Below are 23199 nucleotides of genomic sequence, written 5' to 3' on the forward strand. Positions count from 1 at the left end.
TATCAAAATTTCATTATCAGGAAGTTGAATGCAGGTCAATGAGCCCGGCTCCAAAATGGGTCAAAAACTCATAGTCTAAAATGAATTAAAACTCAAGTTCTAATGGTGAAGATACAAATTTGTGACCTGCTACTCCACCCAACTTTAGTGTTTATTGCATTCATTACTCTGGCCTGCCTCTATTGCATTTCACTCAGTGACAACTCTTTCATCTTTTCTCCTTCATTCATTTAATATAAGTGCTTTGGTGATAATTGTTTTGTGGAATCTCTTCTTCATGTTGAAACCACAGTACATTGAAAATAATCAATTCTAATAAATACAATGAAGTACATTCATTGAGCATTCTAATATTTTCTCATGCATCCAGCACAGGCTGTGAACCCCAGTAGGATGTGGGCCACATTCCAGAACTAGCTGTGCTTCAAGCCAAGGTTTTCCAGTACAGCTACGATGCTGGCACCTGCCTGATAAAGTGGAAAATTGTCCAGGTATGACCTGTCCAGTCAGCCACTTACTACCCCATCAGTCTATTCTCGAGCACCAGTAAATTGATGGAAGGTGTCACTGACAGCACTATCAAGCAGCACTTACATGGCAACAACTTGCTCACTGATATTCAGTTTAGGTTCACCACTTGGCTCCAGATCTCGATTACAGCCTTGGTCCCCTTATGGGAAAGTAACTGAATTCTAGAGGAGAGTTGAGAGTGATATCAAAACAGTCCAGGAAAACTGAAGTCGATGGGAATTAGGGGCAAAATTTTCCACTGGTGGGAGTCATATCTCCCCAGGGCATCTCTGCAGGAGTTCCTCAGTCTCAGTCTCAGGCCCAGCTGCTTCATTAATATCTTTACCACCAACATTAGGTTAGAAAGGGGGATGTCTGCTGATGATTGCAGCCTTTAGTTCCATTCATAATTCCTGAATAGTCTTTGGGTGAGATTTGGTTTTCCAAATTTTACCATCCCACTCACAACAATGCCCATCTGTGTCAGATCCAGAAAATCACAGTCTCTATCTGTGTGTAGGAAGACGTGGACAACATACAAACTTGGTTTGATAAATGGCAAGGAACATTTGTGTCACACAAGCGCCAGGCAATGACTTTTCAAGAAGAGAGAGTCTACACACCTCTCCTTAACAGGCAGTGGTATTAACATAAAAGGTTACTGCAAAAGATAAGAGCTCATGAACAAAGAACAAAGAACAACCCAGCACGGGAAACAGGCCCTTCGGCCCAACGAGCCCGCGCCGCCGCATCGCCCTACACCTATTCTACCCTGCATGTCTACGAATGGGACCCTACTCAGTCAGATTCAGGGAAGAAATAGTGTCAATTTGGTGGAAACCAATTAGCCTAAGAGCACATCTTTGGGGTGTGGGAGGAAACCGGAGCGCCCGGAGGAAACCCACGCAACCACAGGGAGAATGCGCAAACTCCCACAGACACAGGCCCAAATCCATGTATCTGCACAGCTAGCAGTGCTAGTCACTGAGCTGTTGCGGTGCCCGTCTATCGGTCCAGGATCAAGCACACACACCGACATGAAGTACTAGGCCACTCCTGGACTTCCAAGAGCAGCCCACGCACAACCTGCCGTGTGCATGCCCCTCGCTTGACACGAGGTGGACCTCCACCTGTGGAATAAAGACAAAACATATTAGTTATACAGCCTGCCCTTCCGGTGTCTCCCGAGGTTTACCCTATTTAATAGCCCCTACCATATCCCTCCATTCCCGTTTCACTCATATGCCTATCTAACTGCATCTTAAACGAGTCCAACGTGCCTGCCTCCACCACCCTACTCGGTAGCGCATTCCAGACCCCCACAACTCTCTGTGTAAAGAACCTTCCTCTTACCTCCAAATTATACCTCCCCCCCCTCACCCTTAATTGATGACCTCTTGTGTTCGTACCCAGTCTAGGGAGCAGTCTCTCACTATTAACTCTATCTATTCCCTTCAGTATCTTATATACCTCTATCATGTCCCCTCTCAATCTCCTTCTTTCCAAGGAGAATAGCCCCAGTCTCTTCAGTCTCTCCTCGTAACCCAGTCCCCCCATGCCAGGCAACATCCTGGTAAACCTCCTCTGCACCCTTTCCAGAGACTCCACGTCCTTCCGGTAATAAGGTGACCAGAACTGGACGCAGTACTCCAAATGCGGTCTAACCAACGTTCTGTATAACTGAAGCATTAGACGGCAGCTTTTATACTCTAAGCCCCTTCCTATAAAGGCTAACATCCCATAAGCCTTCCTAACAACGTTCTCCACTTGTGACACAACCTTCATGGATTTGTGGACCTGCACTCCCAGGTCTCTCTGTACATCTATACTCCTAATCGGCCTACCTTTTATCACATAACTCCTCTCTGCATTATTCCTTCCAAAATGCATCACCTCGCATTTGTCAGGATTAAATGCCATCTGCCACCTATCTGCCCACTGCACCAACCTATCTATATCCTGTTGTATCACCTGACAATCCAGCTCTGTACCCGCCAACCCTGCCATCTTGGTGTCATCAGCAAACTTGCTGATCACACCACCTACTCCCTCTTCTAAGTCATTTATGTAGACTACAAAGAGGAGAGGTCCCAGTACCGAGCCCTGCGGCACACCACTGGTCACTGGCCTCCAGCCCGACAAGGTACCCTCCACAACTACCCTCTGTCTCCTATTTCCCAACCAGTTCTCAATCCACCTAACTACCTGGCCTCGTATCCCATGCGCCTTAACCTTTTCTACCAGCCTACCGTGAGGGACTTTGTCAAACGCCTTACTGAAATCCATGTAGATGACATCAACGGCTCTCCCATCGTCAACCGTTTTTGTCACCTCCTCAAAGAATTCCACCAGATTCGTAAGGCAAGACCTCCCTCTAACAAAGCCATGTTGCGTATCCCTAATCAGATCGCAACGCTCCAAATGCTCATACATCCTACCCCTAAGTATTTTTTCCATTAACTTCCCTACCACCGACGTCAAACTCACTGGCCTATAATTCCCAGGGTTATCCCTACTACCTTTTTTGAACAACGGGACCACATTTGCTACCCTCCAGTCTTCTGGGACCTCACCTGTGTCCAAAGAAGAGACAAAGATGTGCGCCAGAGGCCCAGCAATTTCATCTTTCGCCTCCCTAAGCAGCCTGGGATAAATACCATCAGGCCCCGGAGCTTTATCCGTCCTTACGCTACCTAAAAGCCCTAGCACTTCCTCTCTCGTAATAACTATATCCTGCAACTGAACCTCCGCTCCCTCCAAGAGACCGCACGATTCCGAACCCCTCTCCTTCGTGAATACCGACGCAAAGTATTCATTCAGGAGCTCCCCCATTCCCTCCGACTCAATACACAACTCTCCACTCTTGTCCCTAAGAGGACCAATTTTCCCTCTAACTACTCTCTTGCCTCTAATATAGGAATAAAATGCCTTAGGATTATCCTTAATCCTACCGGCCAAAGCCATCTCATGCCCTCTCTTCGCCCTTCTAATTCCCCTTTTTAGCTCCCTCCTACTCTCTCTATATTCCTCCAGCGCACACTCCGTACCCATTTGTTTTGACCTATCATACGCCTCCCTCTTCTTCCTAACCAAGTCTTCAATATCCCCCGTAATCCACGGCTCTCTAATCCTACCTTTCCCATCCTTTCGCTTAACCGGAACAAACCTCCCCTGCAACCATTTCATTTTGTCCCTAAAAGCCTCCCACTTGCCAACCGTGGACTTGCCAGCTAACAGTCCCTCCCAGTCAGTTTGCTGCAGCTCCCTCCTAATCCTGCCATAGCTCGCCTTTCCCCAGTTCAGCACACTCCCGCTTGGACGGCACTCGTCCCTTTCCATTTTTATCCTAAAGTAGACGGACTTGTGGTCACTGTTCGCCACATGTTCGCCTACCTCTACCTCACCCACCTGCCCTGGCTCGTTTCCCAACACTAAATCCAGTATAGCCCCTCCCCTAGTCGGGCAAGTTACATACTGTTCTAGCGACCCTTCCATAACACATCTCACAAACTCCTCTCCCTCCGTACCCCCAGCTCTAGGCCCCCTCCAATTCACTCCGGGAAAATTAAAATCACCCACTACAACCACTCTATTCTTTCTGCACCTGTCCAAAATGCCCCTGCAAATTCCCTCCTCCACTGACTTTGGGCTGTTGGGTGGCCTATAGTACACCCCTAGCAGTGTGATCTCTCCCTTTTTATTCCTCAACTCCACCCACAGCGACTCAATCCCTATCTCTTCCATATCGCCCTCCCTCCGCACTACTGTGATGTTTTCCTTGACTAACAGTGCCACCCCTCCACCTCTCTTCAACCCTCCTCTGTCACACCTAAAACACCTGTACCCAGGAACATTCAGCTGCCAGTCCTGCCCTCCCCGTAACCACGTCTCCGTTACAGCCACCACATCCAACTGCCTCACAAACATCAAGGCCCTAAGCTCATCCGTTTTCCCTGCCACACTCCTAGCATTGAAACAGACACAGTTCAACCCACAAATGTCCCTCGGAACCACCTTCTCCCTTATAATTTTCCTTTCACCCGTCTCTCTCCCAGCCACCTCCCCACCCCCCCTCCCTATTAGTTTAAATCATTCCTGAACACCCCAGCTAACCTCCCTGCTAAGACACTAGTCCCCCTCCCGTTCAAATCCTCCCCACCCCTCCTGTACAGTTGCCTTTCTCTCCTAAACACCTCCCAATGATCTACATAAGTAAACCCCTCTACCCTACACCAGTCCCTCAACCATGCATTCAACTGCATGATCTCGTCATTCTTAGCCCTGCTCATACTGGGCAGCAACCCAGACAGTGCCACCCTAGAGGTCCTGCCCTTTAGTTTGGCCCCCAACTCCTTAAATTGCCTACGGACCTCTCCCCTACTCCTCCTTCCTATATCCCCCTCCCCTACATGTACTATGACCTCTGCCTGGGTCCCCTCCCCTTTCAAAATTCCCTCTACCCTTTCCATTATATCTTTTACCCCTGCTCCAGGGAGGCAGACCACCATCCTGGAGTCACGCCCCTGCCCACAGAACCTCCTATCAATCCCTCGGACCCTCCCATCCCCTACCACTATCACCTTACCAGACCCTTTCCGTCCCTCTAAATCAGTCTCCCCTTCCTTCCTATTTTTCTGTGCCCCTGCCGACGAACCTTGGGGGGCCTCCGGGGAGGCCGGGGGACCCTGACTACTCTTCTTCTTCCTCTTTCCCCTCCTAACAGTCGTCCATCCTCCCTTCTCTTCCGCCCTTGAGACCCCCTCCTGCTCATGTTTCCCAGCCATTATCTCCTCATTCTCCCTAACTAGAAACGCATCTTCCAGTCGCCCCTCGAGTTGCCTGATCCGGGCCCTCAATCGCTGCAGTTCTAAACATTTACTGCAGATGTGTACCTTGGGGACCCGTGACACCACCAGGAACTCCCACATGTGGCACCGGACGCAACTTACATTCCTCCCTATATTCCCTGCCATGTCCCAACCTCCTGTAAGTGCCCAAGGTAGGAATCTGACTCTCACCTTCTCTAAGCCTGCACTCGCCTAAGCCCAGCAAGCCAAAGCCCTTCTCACTCAGTTCCCACTCACTCCGCTGCCCGCTCCCGACGCTGCCCGCTCTATACTGCTACCCCTTTTTTATACCCCCCGCTCCCCCTTAACGACAATCCCCTGGCCTAACTTCCGGTACGGAAGTAAACTACACTCTAACAAGCCCCGAGAACCGGAAGTACAGGAAAAAAGCGGTTTTCACTTTAAATCAGTCACTCACCACAGCCACAGCCACCAGGTTCAATGCTCCGGAGAACAATGAGGTGGGTCCCCGGGTGAGTATCCGATTTATACCCCCCGCTCCCCCTTAACGACTATCCCCTGGCCTAACTTCCGGTACGGAAGTAAACTACACTCTAACAAGCCCCGAGAACCGGAAGTACAGGAAAAAAGCGGTTTTCACTTTAAATGAAGTTGGTGTTAATATATTAGCATAGGCAGATGTTTGGCTAACTGATAGGAAACAGAGTCAGAATAAACGGATCATTTTCAGGTTGGCAAATAGCAACCAGGCGAATGAGCTAGTTGAGTGTGGGCAGAATAGATACTGGGAACTCAAACAGATTATGGACCAGGCACTGGAAAATGAGATTAAAGGGCTATTTTCTTTTTTGGCCAGCACAGACAGGATGAGCTGAATGGCTTCTTTCTGCACCACATTTCTATGAGTCTATCGTTCTATCTATTTACAAACTATATTAATAACTTGGATGAAGGGAGTTACTGTATTGTAGACAAATTTGCTGATGGTACAAAGGTAGGTAAGAAGGCAAACTGTGAGGAGGATACAATGGAGGCGATTCTCCCATTGAGTAGGTTGTTTCGCAGGCTCTTTGATGGGTGCCACAGCACGGAATGCAGCACGGAGCTGCATAATTCATTTAAATTCATTTTAATATCATTAGCGAGCCCGGGACTAAAGTCTCCGGGTCTGCTAGCCTCCCCCCACCCCACCAGGAGTATTTCGCTCCTGCGGGGTTTAGTATAGCTCCCCACTTGCGGGAAACTGGCAGCGTGACCCCGCTGGAGTGAAGGAGGGCAATCAAGGGTCATGTGCTGGGGGATGTGCCCCTGGGTATTGCCACCTTGGCAGTGCCAGCTTGGGCCCCCAGCACTATCCAACGGGCAAAGTGCCAATGCTCAGGGGTCATCTTGGCACTGTGCAGCAAGCATCAGGCAGGCCAAAGAGGCAGGGCTTAACTGGGGAGAAGAGTGGGTGTAACACTCTGCTGCCAGCCTCTCGAGCAGTAATAAGCCCTGCCCCTGATTGTTAGCGTGATTCACGCTGAGGCACTCTGCAGTGTGGGAGATTCACTTTGAAACTTCCACAGAAAAAAGCACATGATTTACTCCAGATTTTACATGAATTCAACACTTAGAACATTTTTGGGAGAATCGCCCCAAAGAGTTTGCAAAAGGATATAGTTTGAGTGAGTGGGCAAAATTTAGGCAGATGGAGTATAATGTGGGAAAATGTGAGGTTCTCCATTTTGTCAGGAAGAATAGAAAAGTGGAATATTAGTTAAATAGAGAGATTGAAGAACACTGAAACACAAAAGGACCTGGGTACGTTTGTACATATATTTTTGTTTGTTCATTGAATGTGGACATCTCTAGCTATGCCAGTATTTATTGCCCATCCCTAACTGCCTTTGAGATGTTGTTGGCAAGTTGTGTTCTTGAACCACTGCCATCCATGTAGTGCTAGGAAGGGAGTTCAAGATTTTGACCCAGCAACAACGAAAGGATAATGATATTGTTCCAAGTCAGGATGATGTGTGACTTGGAGAGGAATTTGCAGATGGTGGTGTTCTTGCCCTTCTAGGTGATAGAGGTTGGAAGTTTGGAAGGTGCTGTTGAAGAAGCCTTGATGAGTTTCTGTAGTGAATCTTGTAGATGGTACACACTGCTACCATTATGCATTAGTAGTGTAGGGAGTAAATGTTTAAGGTATTGGATGGCATGGCCATCAAGTAGGCTGCTTAATCTTGGATGGTGTTAAACTTCTTGAGTGTTGTTGGAGCTCATTTTTTCAGGCAAATGGGGAGTATTCCATCAAATTCATGATTTGTGCCTTATAGATGGTGGACACCCTTTAGGGAATCAGGAGGTGAGTTACTGTCGGCAGAAGCCCCAGCTTCTGGCCAGTTCTTGCAGCCATAGTATTAATATAGCTAGTCCAGCTCAATTTCTGATCAATGCTAACCACTAGGACGGTTTATGTCCTGAATGTACTATGGGGCAGGACGAGGAGACATTTACCTCAGATGGAACAAAGATCAGAACCAGCATTGTTGGTGTTAATCTTGAACCATATGCTAGCTGTCCAGTCAACTGAACTAACAGATTCTACCCTGTCGTCCTTTAAGATGCTCCTTGAAATTGATGCTTTGGTCAAGGTAACACAAAGCAAACTACTACAAATCTGGAAATCTGAAATAAAACCAGAAAATGCTGGAAATATTCAGTCCTTGATCTGAAACACTGACAGGAATTTTCTGGTCTTTCTCATTGGCGGGGGTCTTCTGGTCCCGTCAAAAGTGACCCTGGCCACGGGGTTAGTAGTGTGGTTGGTGAATGACGCTCATGGCCATTGACTTCTTCGTCAATGGTGAGCAACACGCTGTCAGAAAACCCGCCGCGGGGTGGCAGGAAAATCCTGCTGTTAACTATACTTTTCTTTCCACAGATACTTCCAGACCTGTTGAATACTTCCAGCATTCTTTGTTTTTATCTTTAACCAAGTTTAAGGTACCTCTACTACCGTGTTCTTAAGTAATTCAATGTCCAATCTTGTTTGTTAATTGACCACAGGAAGCACCCTGTGAAGTTTTACTATGTTAAGGGTGCTATATAAGGGTGCCGAGGATACTGTTGAGGATCCTTCTAACCAGGTGTTTCTTCATCCAAATGGAGTTAATAGTAGTTGCACCCACGACATGTGCAGGAAGGCTATTGTGAATGACAGGCAACAAAAGAACGTGAAAGAAGCAACCTGGTAGCTGGAAACTCTGACAAAATTGATGATCTACTACACACATGATCCCACTGTGAATTTTGGTTGAAATTCTGTTGTGGTCCAAATTATGCAAAGGAACCTGCTATAATAGATTCATGAATTTTCCAGCCATTCACACCAGTGGGATCTTCCAGTCGTGCTGCAGTGAATGGAGATTTGGCTGAATGCCAAATTCTCCATCCTCATTTGCAACAATGGTAAGGTGTGAACAGCCAGAAAATTGTCTTCATCTAGCTGGGGCAGGTGCCTGCACTTGATCTAAAAACTATATCAGGTTCAAGTCCAACAGGTTTATTTGATAGCACGAGCTTTCGGAGTGCTGCTCCTTCATCAGGTGAGTGGAGCAGCACTCTGAAAGCTCGTGCTACCAAATAAACCTGTTGGACTTTAACCTGGTGTTGTGAGACTACTTACTGTGCCTACCCTAGTCCAATACCAGCAACTCCACATCAAAAACTATATGGTTAAGATGGACTTTGGTGAGAGTATTGGAAATACATCTATTAAGTTTGCAACTTATTTTAATCACCTGCCCTATCATATCAGACGATAAGTCTTTTGGCAGATCTTTACTTTGCAGTAATGTAAAATGTTTAGCATCTCTCCTGATTTTTACTTTTATTGTTTTTAATGGATCTACCTCACTGCATTTCACTGAAATCCTGATTTCCATATAGTATATGCACATATGCAAACACTACAAAATTTGCCTATTTCAAGAAATGGGTCACATTCAACAGAATAATAAATAGGAGCTCGCTTTGTTTACGTGGAAAAGTAATCCATTATTCAGAACAAATGGCTCTCCTGGGATTTTGGTTTTAAATGTCACTTGCTAGCTAGCTGTAAAGCTTCTACACTTTCAAACTTTGTTCTCTTTGAAGCCTAAACGTTTTATGGATTTGTGACTTGTTGCACGATGCTGCTGGCCCAAAAAATAGCAATATTATTGTGTGAATTGCTGGTGTGTTGACAGCTTAATTCAGCAAGTTTAGATCTGTCCCACTTCCCACATCTGTCACCCAATCTGAATATGTGTTTACCAATGCTCCATGTTGATGCCATCCTCCTTATGTCAACTTTATCCCACCATGGGACGTCTGACTTTAACTTATCTCGTCTGTCATTAAATATATATGCACTCCAATTCTGCAATGCAACAAAATTTTCCCTGTGTTCATGTTAAAGCTGATGCACCAGACCTGAATTTATACTACTATTTCTACTTCCTCCCTTGCTTTTTTTACTTCTTTTTTCTTTATCCCTCTTAGGTTCCCCTCTGTTATCATTGTGTTTCCTTTCACTTCTTCACTCTCAACTACTCTGCTCTCCCAAATCCCTAACCAGCCTTTCAGGACCCTGACCATCGCTATACTCCTGCTGCCAAGCCAGCCTCGACTCCATTTTGGATAGACAGTTTCCCTCCATTATGAAAAAAACTGCAGATGTTGCAAATCTGAAATAAAACAAAAAATGATGGAAAAACCTATCAGATCTAGCAGCATTTGCGGAGTGGGAAACAGAGTTAATGTTTCAAGTCTGTATGGCTCTTCTTCAAAACCAAGAGATTCTTGACCAAAGAATAAAATAGAATACCTACAGTGTTGAAATGGCTATTCAGCCCATCGAGCCAGCACCAGCTCTCCAAACAGCAACCCAGCCTTTGATAAGGTGCCGCATAGGAGACTGTTAAATAAGTTTAAGTGCCCATGGTTATTAAGGGTAAGATCCTGGCATTGATAGAAGATTGGCTGACTGGCAGAAGGCAGAGAGTAGGAAAAAAGGGGTCTTTCCCAGGATGGCAGCCGGTGACTAGTGATGTGCCTCAGGGGTCAGTGCTGGGACCACAACTTTTCACAATATACATCAACGATTTGGAGGAAGGAACTGAAGGCACTGTTGGTAAATTTGTAGATGATACAATGATATGCGGAGGGACAGATAGTAATTAGGAAGCAGGAGGGCTGCAGAAAGACTTGGACAGGTTAGGAGAGTGGACAAAGAAGTGGCAAATGGAATACAATGTGGAAAATTGTGAGGTTATGCACTTTGGAAGGAGGAATGGGAGCATAGGCTATTTTCTAAATGGGAAAATGCTTAGGAAATCAGAAACACAAAAGGACTTGGAAGTCATTGTTCAAGATTCTTTTAAAATTAACGTGCAGGTTCAGTCGTCAGTTAGGGAGGCAAATGCAGTGTTCGCATTCATGTTGGGAGGGCTAGAATACAAAAGCAGGGATGTACTTCTGAGGCTGTATAATGCTCTGCTCAGACCCCATTTGGAGTACTGTGAGGACTTTGGGCGCCATACCTAAGGAAGGATGTGCTGGCCTTGGAAGGGGTCCAGAGGAGGTTCACAAGAATGATCCCTGGAATTAAAAGCAAGGAATGGTTGAGGGATCCGGTCTGTACAGGCTGGAATTTAGAAGGATGAGGGGGAATCTTATTGAAACTTACAGGATACTGGGAGGCCTGGATAGAGTGGGCATGGAGAGGATGTTTCCACTAGTAAGAAAAACTAGAACCAGACACAACCTCAGACTAAAGGGGCGATCCTCTAAAACAGAGATGAGGAGGAATTTCTTCAGCCAGAGAGTGGTGAATCTGTGGAACTCTTTGCTGCAGAAGGCTGTGGAGGCCAGGTCATTGAGTGTCTTTAAGACAGAGATAGATAGGTTCTTGAACAATAAGGGGATCAGGGGATATGGGGAAAAGACAGGAGAACAGGGATGAGAAAAAAATTAGCCATGATTGAATTGTGGAGCAGACTCGATGGGTCGAGTGGTCTAATTCTGCTCCTCTGTCTTATGGTCTAGGACTTCCCTTTCTGCATGAGATATTTACTGTGGCTAATCCACCTAACCTATGTATCTTTAAACACTGATGTGCAATTTATCAAGGCCAATCCATCTGACCCACACATCTTTGGACTGTGGGAGGAAATCGGAGCAACCGAAGGAAACCCATGCAGATGCAGGAAGAACATGCAAACTCCACACAGACTGTCACCCAAGGCTGGAATCAAACCCTGGCCTCTGGTGCTGTGAGCCAGCAGTAATAACCACTGTTCCACTGTGCTGATCTATAACAACCGCTGCTGCTTCATAATTACTTAGCAGACATATCCAAGGAGATTCTCTGCTCGCCTTTAATCTCAGCTTGGCGAAAGCTGCAGTGGGCACAGTCACATGGGGATCACAATTTAACATCATTATGGTCCTCTTAGAGAACAAAAACTTTAAAAAGAAAAATTTGAATTTCCAGTTGGCAACAGACATGGTGGCGTTGTAAGATTTCATGTTTTAAGACTTTAATCGTAACAGGCAGACTAAAAGCACGATTCACTAAAATATATTTTTGCAGGCAACTTATACTTTAAACTACAGAACCAAAATGTCCCTTTTTACTGATAATAAAACTGAAAAACCTACTTCACAGGTATACTATACACTGTTCCTTCCAGTCATTTAATTTTCCCAGACCCAGGACAAAGTGATTTTAGCTTCCAAGGGTTTACTTTTATTCTTTTTTTCCCAAGCAAAAACTTCTTCCACAGTGATGGCTTTTCCTGTCAATTCTCCCTCTAGTGCAAGCTGGGAGGATCTTCTAACCTTGATTCAAATCCTCACAAATTCGATTTTTTTCAATCTGAGACTGAATTCTCACCTGCATTTCTGTGTGGTGAACCATAGAGTCTTTCAGCCTCTAATGGCTTTCTCTCCTTCACACCCAGGCAATCTGCCTGCCTCTTTGTGTTTCAGGGATATCTTGGAAACTGTTCACCTCACAAAGCCCACTCCATGGAATGTAAATCACAGGGCCTTGTATCCAGAATAAATGCTGATTATCCATGCTTGAGACTCCAATTGTATTTTATCTTGTAAGTAAATGGACAGCTTAAAGCATAACTATTTACAACCCAATATTATAGGCACTTTCCAGCGACTTTGGAGACCAGTCTGACCACTGTAAACACAGGTGTTGCTGCTACTTTTTCCAAGTGTGAACATCTTAGACTTTCTAGCAAAACAAACTGGGCCTCCATTTAATCACAGAATCCCTACAGTGCAGAAGGAGGCCATTCGGTCCATCGAGTTTACACTGACCACACTCCTACCCCGATCCTATTCCCATAATCCCACATATTTACCCTGGGTCAATTAGGGTCAATTTAACATGGCCAAACAACCTAACCTGCACATCTTTGGGCTGTGGGAGGAAACCGGAGCACTCAGAGGAAACACATGCAGACATGGGGAGAAGGGGTAAACTCCACACAGACTGTGTCCCGAGGTCAAAATTGAACCAGGTCCCTGCCACTGTGAGGCAGCAGTGCTAACCACTATGCTACCCTAAATCTTTAAACACCAGGTCATTTAGGCCTGTTGTTAGACAGACTTCAGAGCATGACTGGCTTTATTTTATCCCAAATTTACAATAAAATCCCAAAACATAACAATCTTATGAACACCATAACTGTAACAATACTAACTTCCAGGACTTTTCCTTCCGTTTGTCCCTGAACCAAGCTCCAACAAACTGAGAAATGATGTCCATTGCATTCATTTCAATCACAAACTCTGCTTCTGAGCTCTCCAGAAGCAGAGTTTGTGATTGAAATGAATCCAATGGCAACTGTCTGAGGCCGAATCAAATTGATCACAACTTTGGTGTCATATTTAGCCCCAAGACTAACTTGCGACCTCATCTCTGTACCATAACCAAAATGATCCATTCCCATCTCATAACGTCTCCTGAATCCATCCCTGCCTCAGCTCATCTGCCACTGAAACCATCATCCATGTGTTTATTAGCTCTGGATTTGACTATTCCAATGTTGCATGCCTCTCATGTTTCACCCTTCATAAACATAAAGGTCACTTAAGGTCACTTAAATTTTTGCTGCCATATTCTAACTCTTACCGAGTCTCATTCAGCCAGAGCCTTAAGTGCTCAATAACTCACGTCATCTCCTGGTCAAGTAATTACTCGGTTTTAAAATATCATCTTTGCTTTTGAATCCCTTCACAGTCTCAGCTATTTCTAACTTGATAGCCTCTTTCAGTTCTAAAACTCTCTGAGACATCTAAAGGTTCTAATTTTGGTCTCTTGACCCTCCCAGATTTAAACTGCTCCACCATTAGCTGGCGCACCTCCCAAATTTCCACCTTGAACTTCTCTGTTTCTTTACCTCTCTTTCCTCCTTTAATACATCCATAAAAACCTGCCTCTTTGTCTATCTGCTCTAATATTGCATTATGTGGCTCATTGTCAATTATTTTTATGATGCTCTTAGGAAGCAATCTGGGACATTGTACTATGTTAAAAGTGCAATATTGACGCAAAATGTCATAACCTGAAGGTTCATATGAGCAGAGTAGCACCACCATCCCAATGGGATTCTATCCATTTCAGAAAATGACAGCCTGAATGTTTAAATGTATTTTCCCTGCTCTTTTGTATTTCAAGACATTCTAAATTTTTGCTTAGAGCAAGTTGAATTGGGACCATAAAGAGCAGCAATAGCTCTGAAATGTAAAATAAAACAAAGTTCTGCAAGCCAAGGTGCTTACAAAACAGGAAATTCTGGTTTAGACATGAATTTGATAAACAATAAATTGGAGATGACAATCTCCTCTGAAGTGGGGAACATCATAAAGATGAGTAACTGACACACAAAATGGTGGCCTGGCACATAAAATGGTTACCTGAGAAAGAGACAATAAGCAGGCACTGACTTTAGCGCAGATAGCTACTTGAAATTAAAACATGAGACAGTTATTTAAAGTTAAACATGCAGGAAACAAATTTTGCAGGAAGCCAGTAAGAACTTGAGGCACTTTAAAGATTAGGACAGACTCAGGACAATAAGGTCTGATAAAGAATTTAGCTATAAAAGGGAATGGGAATACATAAATGCATGAAAACCAATTACTGTACTTATAGACCAAAACCAAGTCATTGATAGTCACTGATAGTGGAAATATATCCATTCCATGAAACAATACGATGTTAAATGCTAATGTCTGTATATGTCTGACTGTAACAATGTGTTAACTATCGATCTTACTCAACTAAAACAATGTGTTAAGTGGTTAATGTCCAGACTATCCATTGTCTGAAAAGTATAAAAATGAGCCACTCCTATTGTATTATTGAGAAGGAAGCTGCCAAGTACTGCAGAGTACCAGTGCTTTCTCCCGAAGCTTTGTGTCCGAAATAAAACTGTACTTTTGAACCTCCAGTCTGACTCTGGTGGTAATTTCCCACAACAATTGGCATAGTCGGCTAGAATCCTATTACTGGTAAGTTTCGATCCATTGGCCCCAATCGGAAAGCCAGGGTAGAGATCACTGAATCTGTGGGAGTCAGACAAGGTCAAGAATACAGTTTGAAAGAGGTTAAACTTAAGTAATAAGTATTGTTGTATGTGGTATAGTGATAATTACTGCTGATAGTGATAAATAACTGTTACTTGTGCTGACCGACAAGAGGACAAGATAGTGCCTATTTCAAAACACCCAGACTTAGACCATTTGTTAAGAGGGGAAATCTGCCATGTGAAGGTCAGGAATTGAAGTGGGCATAGAGGCACCAAGGACACTTAGGATTGTGAAGTACAAATGGCAAAGGTCAGTTAACATCAAACTCTGTAGGGGCAAACAAATGCAGAGTTGCCATCTGATTGCATGAAAGTTTGTAAAATTGGGTACTGGACTGTCAATGTTGTAAAAGCGGTGTGGAAAAGGAGCTTGATCAACTCTGACCTCGAGCCAGACTCCAGTGGAAAGGCACATTGCCGAGGTAGTAATACTGGATGCTGTGAGTATAAGTTGAGACCCTATGACGGTAATGAAACACGGTGCTAGAGTAGTAATAGTGGCTGGGGGTAGTGAAGTCCCTATGGTAGACAGCACACTTTACTAGGGAGCAATCATGGCCGTACAGTGCCTAAAACACATTGCCAAGGTGGCAATAGTGACTGGGGATAGTGAGGTCTGAGAAATGGCAGATAATGAAGTTAAGAGAGGATTTGCAGGCTCTCTCATTGAAGTGTACATGACAGGCAGGTAAGCATTAACAAAGAGGAGGCAAATAGATGGCTGGGATACTTCTCAGACCCTACAGCAGCAGAGAAAGTGGATAGATAAAGAGAAACAAGACAAAGAAGACAGGAGTATTGTTAATACATCAGTTAGCTGGTCTAATTGAGCAAGTATTGCCTCTACTACGAAGTGGAGTGAAGATAAAGAAAAGATTAGAGAATTAGAATCCTGAGTGAGGTAATTGGGGAAACAAAACCAGGTATTAGAAGAAAAGCAATGGAGAGGGGAAACTGTTCCTCTACCTCGCTATGAGCCCACACGACAGGGACCAACCGCTCATCTAGAGGAATGGGAAGCGCTAGAACACAACTTAGCGCCAGTAACCCGATGGGGAACAGATGCACAGCCAAAGGCAAATTATAAGCCCTTCACCCCAGGTGAGAGACAGCAGATAATGGCCTTCCTGGGTAAATTACAACCTAGAAGCGCAAACACTAAATTCTGGGAAGAATACCCAGACACAATCTGGATAAGACACCAATTACAGCTGAGAGACATACACCAGCTGATCAGAGAAGCCTGTCCAGCGGATAAGTGGAGGTAGGTAGCAGGTGGACCCGCCACTCCTCCAGCACAGGATTATAGTGGGAGACGGTGGACATAAGAACATAAGAAATAGGAGCAGGAGTAGGCCATCCAGCCCCTCGAGCCTGCTCTGCCATTCAACAAGATCATGGCTGATCTGAACTGGATCAGTTCCACTTTCCCGCCTGTTCCCCATAACCCTTAATTCCGTTATTGATCAGAAATCTATCTACCTGTGACTTAAACATATTCAACGAGGTAGCCTCCACTGCTTCAATGGGCAGAGAATTCCAGAGATTCACTACCCTCTGGGAGAAGAAGTTCCTCCTCAACTCTGTTCTAAACTGACTCCCCCTTATTTTGAGGCTGTGTCCTCTAGTTCTTGTTCCCTTTCTAAGTGGAAAGAATCTCTCTGCCTCCACCCTTTCTAGCCCCTTCATTATCTTATATGTCTCCATAAGATCACCCCTCTAAACTCCAACGAGTACATGCCCAATCTACTCAATCTCTCTTCATAAGCTAGCCCCCTCATCTCTGGTATCAACCTTCTCTGCACCTCCTCTAAGGCCAATATATCCTTTCCCAAATAAGGGGACCAAAATTGCACACAGTACTCCAGTTGCAGCCTCACCAGTGCCCTGTACAATTGCAGCAAGACCTCCCCGCTTTTATATTCTATCCCCCTCACGATAAAGGCCAACATTCCATTTGCCTTCTTGACCACCTGCTGCACCTGCAAACTGAGTTTTTGTGATTCATGCACAAGGACCCCCAGGTCCCTCTGCACTGTAGCAGATTGTAATTTTTCATCATTTAAATAATAGTCCATTTTACTATTATTCCTTCCAAAGTGGATAACCTCACACTTGCCAACGTTATACTCCATCTGCCAGATCCTCGTCTACTCACTCAGCCTATCCAAATCTCTCTACAGACTTTCTGCATCCTCCATGCAATTCGCTTTCCCACTCATCTTTGTGTCATCAGCAAATTTTGTTAGCCTACACTCGGTCCCCTCCTCCAGATTGTCTATGTATATGGTAAACAGTTGAGGCCCCAGCACCGATCCCTGCGGCACGCCACTAGTCACCAACTGCCAACCAGAAAAGCACCCATTTATTCCAACTCTCTGCTTCCTGTTAGATAGCCAATCCCCAATCCACGCTATCACTTAACCCCCAATTCCGTGGACCTTAATCTTCTGCAGCGACCTTTTGTAAGGCACCTTATCGAACGCCTTCTGGAAATCTAAAAACACCACTTCCACCGGTCCCTCTCTGTCAACCGCACTCATTACATCTTCATAAAAATCCAGTAAGTTTGTCAAACATGACTTTCCCTTCATGAATCCATGCTGCATCTGCTTGATCGAACCACTGTTTACCAGGTGTCCTGCTATTTCTTCTTTAATGATGGATTCCAGCATTTTCCCAACTACGGACATTAAGCTAACCGGCCTATGGTTACCCGCCTTTTATCTACTTCCTTTTTTAAACAGTAGTTCCCCTAACATCGGAGATAGATGCCCAACAGACACCTTTCACCCGGTTTAAAGCAGAGATTCAGGGGGTCTTAGGGAATGGTCCTACTAACTGGAGCAGAATAACCACAACAAAACAGTTAAAAGGGGAAGGAGCTTCTGAATACGGGGAACAATTGTTCCAGGTATATGAAGAGTGCTCAGGACAAGGGAACCCAGGTCGAGGAGATCGAGCATTTATCCAGGCTTTTAAGGATGGACTCGCTAGTGCTCACCAAACCATCCTAAAAGTGGGAGTGATTATGTCCCAAGATTATAATGAATTGGTAGAATGGGTAGTGGCATACCTGGAGGCGGAGAGGAGGAATCTTATTAGTTTTAGTATTTCAGTGTGTTTGTGTGGTCTGGTTGCTTGCCACATGCAGGTGGTTGTTGATGCATTAGATTGAGAGCAGGAGTTGTTGAAGCCTGATTGTTCTTATGGAGTGTTTGTTGCAAGCAGTGGATGCTGTGCTTTGCATCTTAGTTTAACCTCAGGGCAGCTGCAAAGCTTAACTCAGTTTAAAAACACAAACAACTTAAATTAAAAAGGTTTGGATATCACAGTTATGATGTGTAAAGTGATATGATGTAACTGCCGCTTGATTATTATTATACAGTATAGCATTGCCATAGAGAACTGAGAATAAAATCAAATGCTGAATAACTTGCACAACGCTGCTAAATGTTGATGCTAAGCAGTTGAATGCACTTCTTTGTAGGTAGGGTAGCGGCATTTTATGAAGTACTCTAATACGGTGCTTACAAGCAAACAAATGATCAAATTAGATATAATCTAAGAGTACATCATACAAAGATTGGAGCTGTATGGCATGTGATTTTAATAGGGAAAGTGATGTTTTTTGATAGGATTACATACAAATGAATGGATGTCCAGCTGCAGCCAAAACGCCAGTGCAAAGTGTTATTTGATTCACACTAAGCTTTCTATGTAAAGGGGATATGTAATTAAATATTTTGCATGACTGATGTATAAGTGAATTACAGAGGTATTGCCACTATACTAATGAGACTAAGAGCTACCACAAACCGGACAACTGGATTAACCCCTTATGAACTAATGACAGGACGGGCAAAGCATCATAACAGGTGGGACCGATATAGGTCCACTAAAAAAATCAGGAGGTACGTTTTGGAACTAAGCACATAACTAACAGGGATGTGCAAATTGAAAAAAGACACTCAGGAAATAAAAAAACGCAGAGAGAAAGCTTGAAATGCTCCCTGACGTCCCAGCAGTGGGAAATTGCGTCCTAGTAAAAACATTACCTGATAAACCAAGGTTTGCACCAAAATGTAATGGGCCATATGAAGTTATAATTAATGGAGACACCTGTACCTGTGTAGACATAAGAGGGAAAGGTATATTGAAACATTGGGCCCAGCTGAAATTACACAAAGAAATATATGAATGAATGAATGACTGAATTAACTGGACTGCTTTCCTCAACACAGGCAAAGACTGAAAAGAAGAGTAACTGGCGCATTCGGGTTAATAGTATAATTTTTGGAGATTATATAAATTATAGTATTAGGATTGATACTTGATCGTTGCGAATATGTATGTAATCGTGTATGTAACTGTACTACTTTGCGTTGTCGCGACTGTAAATTTGACTGGATTGGAGGATACTCTATTTTACAAAGCTCATATACACTGACATAGGAATCGAATTGTATGTTACCCATTAGCACAATCGGTAGAAGCTCTATTTGTAGCCACTCCTGGGTGGACCCCTCATGACTTATATACAGTAAATACATCAAATGCACCCTGTAAGGGACATATTGGCAAATATGAAAGAGGTATACAAGGGAGACGTGTGGGACTTGTAAACCCCACAGATCCTGTGTGCAGGGAGTTCCAACAGGTGGGAGGAAAAGTTTGTTCAGATACACCAAGCTATCCGCTTTGCTTTACAGGACAGGGATGGGGATGTGCCTATGCCTTGGCCCCTAAGAATGATTCCTGCGTGCAGATGCAACATGTCCGTCAACATTGTCAGGTTAACAAGGGACAGTTTACTTGCACATGTGATGAACGGAAATATCTAAATATAGCCGCAGGAAGACAGCTCATTTGCGGACAATGCAATGGAACTCATGTAAGCTCAGCCAAATGGACATACCCATCTGATATTTACCAGATGGTGGGATCAAATGGGGAGTCAAGTAAACCAAACAATTGGCAATATGAACAAACTCATAATCGAGACACTAAATGTTACCAGGCTAAGAAGGGATGTGTGTTCCTCTTCAATGATACTTACACAACATACACACCAAACCTCCCAAACTGTTTTGCAGTAGGAACAAAAGGACCACTGACTGTTCCATGCCCTCAAAAGGGGCATATATGGATGAGAATAGTAACCTGGGCTATTAGCAAAGAATTCTGCGCCAACTGGAAAGCCCCAGGCACAATGGGATCATCATTGGGATACGGGTTCCTTGGAGCCTTATCTCTGTGGGGGGGTGGGGGGGGCAGCAGCAGGAGTGATTACTGCAAACAACAGGAATCATATTTGTTTGTGGACTAAAAGTCCTGGGAAACAGCACTTCAAAAGCACTGGAGGCTGTTAACCAAGAAATAGCTGAACTGAGATTATATGCACAGCAGGCACGATACGCAGTGGGTAACCAGTTAGCACAACAAGGGGGAGTGTGTACAATCGTAGGCAACAAATGCATAACCCATGTCACGGACGAGTCCTATAACATTACACAAGTCGTCAATAACATCAGAGAACAACTTGATAGTTTCAGACAGGGACCCAAGAAAGGAAGTAACTTGCTGGAATGGCCAGTAGGGGAGTCCTGGGAATCCTACGTATTACATGGATTAGTCAGACTTATCTCAATTGTAATTGTGTGTAGTCTAATTGTTGGATGCCTAAAAGTCTGCTGCAAGGCTATTGTAATGAGAATTGTGCCAGGAGCCTGTGTATCCATTGAGGAAGAACCCATGATGAAGAACTCTGAAGACATCAGAAGAAACAAAGAAGGAAAGAAGAAAATTGACCTCTATATGTGAATGTGTAATTGTTGGTCTAGGGGTTATTAAAGTCATAATCCGGACCAAAAGTGGGGACTGAAGTGGGGAAAATCATAAAGATGAGTACCTGACACACAAAATGGTGGCCTGGCACATAAAATGGTTACCTGAGAAAGAGACATTAAGCAGGCACTGACTTTAGCACAGATAGCTACTTGAAGTTAAAACATGCAGACAGTTATTTGAAGTTAAACATGCAGGAAACAAATACTGCAGGAAGCCAGTAAGAGCTTGAGGCACTTTAAAGATCAGGACAGACTCAGGGCAGTAAGGTCTATAGTTTAGCTATAAATGGGAACGGGAATACATAAATGCATGAAAACCAATTATTGTATAAATAGACCGAAACTAAGTGATTGATAGTCACTGATAGAGGAAATGTATCCATTCTATGAAGCAATGCGATGTTAAATGCTAATGTCTGTATACGTTTGACTGTAACAATGTGTTAACTATCGATCCTACTCAACTAAAACAATGTGTTAAATGGCTAATGTCTGGACTATCCATTGTCTGAAAAGTATAAAAATGTATCACTCGTATTGTATTGCTGAGAAGGTACCTGCCAAGTACTGCGGAGTACTAGTGCTTTCTCCAGAAGCTTTGTGTCCGAAATAAAGCTGTACTTTTGAACTCCGGTCTGAGTCCAGTGGTAATTTCCCACAACACTTCTAACTTGGATAGGTTTTACATTGATCTAACTGCTACTATTAGGCTTTCTTTCCTGTGGCACAGTGGTTAGTACTGCTACCTCGTAGCAGCAGGGACCTGGGTTCAATTCTGGCCTTGGGTGACTGTGTGGAACTTACATTTTCTCTCCGTGTATGTGGGGATTTCTTCTGGGTGTTCAGGTTTCCTCCCACGGTCTAAAGGTATGCAGGTTAGGTGAATTAGCCATGCTAAATTGTCTCTTAATGTCCCAAGGTGTGTAGTTTAGGTGGATTAGAAGGGTAAATAAGTCCTGGAGTGGGACTTGAATATTAATGAAGAAAGAAGTAGTAGACTTGTAGTGCTGTCATAGTCGATAGTGCTGAGCAGATGGCTTACTTGAAGGATGAATGAACAGCGATTTAGTTCAGTGAAGCCCACTGAACATGAATCAGAAAGGCAACCAGGAGGGCATGTTCCTTCCTCTAATTCAACAATAGTGTGAAAACTAGTCTGTAAGTCCAAGTTGGTTGAATTCACAGTAGATGACAGCTAACATAGCTTTCATTTCTAATGCAGTTAGATAGCCTTGGTTGACTTCATAAATCAATGACTGCTGAATCTTACTGCATTCTCAACATCACATCAAAGCTATCACGCAGACCTGATTCCTTCTATAAATTACCAAACAACATTCTGAAGTGCATTGAAGTGGTGTACAATAGAGCTACTGGTAGTGTTGAAAGACGTTGAAGATTTCTTGAAAGGATGTGAAATATTGAAACTGTAGTAAAACTTCACATATTTCAACATTTATTATACATTCATAGAATCATAAAACCCTACAGTGCAGAAAGAGGCCATTCGGCCCATTGAGTCTGCATCAACCACAATCCCACCCAGGCCCTACTCCCATATTCCTACATATTTTACCTGCTAATCCCTCTAACCTATGCATCTCAGGACACTAAGGGGCAATTTTAGCATGGCTAATCAACCTAACCCGCATTTCTTTGGACTGTGGGAGGAAACTGGAGCACCTGGAGGAAACCCACGCAGACATGAGAAGAACGTGCAGACTCTACACAGACAGTGACCCGAGCCAGGAATCGAACCCAGGTCCCTGGAGCTGTGAAGCAGCAGTGCTAACTGTGCCGCCCATAAATTCAATTTGTTTCCATGATATAAGTCACCTGCTACTTATCCACTTATTTGTTTAGCTACTTTATCTCATGATACTATTGGGTGAGATTTTCCTAGAAGTCGGCAAAAGCCGTAATCGGGAGGAAAAAAAATGTTGAAGCCACCGATGACAATAGCGGGATTTAATGGTGTAGACTATAAAGAAAAAGTTGTGAAGTCACAGATCCCATGACATATCGCTGGTGGTCTCTGATTCCTCCAGGGTGGACACTGCCCAGCCATGACCGATAAGACCATAAGACATAGACCACTCGGCCTATCGTGTCTACTCCGCCATTCAATCACAGCTGATATTTTTCTCATCCCCATAACTCCTGATCCCCTTATTAATCAAGAGCCATTCTATCTCTGTCTTAAAAACACTCAATGACCTGGCCTCCACAACCTTCTACAGCAAAGAGTTTCACAAATATGCCACTCTGGCTGAAGAAATTCTTCGTCGTCTCTGTTTTAAAGGATCGTCCCTTTAGTCTTCTGAGGTTGTGCCCTCTGGTTCTAGTTTTTCTTACTGGTGGAAACATCCTCTCCATGTCCACTCTATCCAGGCC

The 23199-nt window shown here is 44.2% G+C and overlaps 1 protein-coding gene across 2 annotated transcripts in view; it reads right to left on the reverse strand.

The window, feature by feature from the left end:
- The window catches only part of LOC145343066 (beta-1,3-galactosyl-O-glycosyl-glycoprotein beta-1,6-N-acetylglucosaminyltransferase-like), a 93914-nt gene that overhangs the window by 23538 nt on the left and 47177 nt on the right, over positions 1-23199 (reverse strand). The window contains exon 2 of one of the 2 annotated variants that reach the window (XM_080188888.1): positions 19015-19084. The exons of the other annotated variant lie outside the window; for it this stretch is intronic. The gene's annotated coding sequence lies outside the window, so the exon portion shown is untranslated. The remainder of the gene's footprint in view (positions 1-19014; positions 19085-23199) is intronic. 2 annotated transcript variants of the gene reach the window in all.

Source organism: Carcharhinus amblyrhynchos, chromosome 5 (assembly GCF_965287045.1).
Source record: "Carcharhinus amblyrhynchos chromosome 5, sCarAmb.v2.hapA, whole genome shotgun sequence".
NCBI classification, from domain to species: domain Eukaryota; kingdom Metazoa; phylum Chordata; class Chondrichthyes; order Carcharhiniformes; family Carcharhinidae; genus Carcharhinus; species Carcharhinus amblyrhynchos.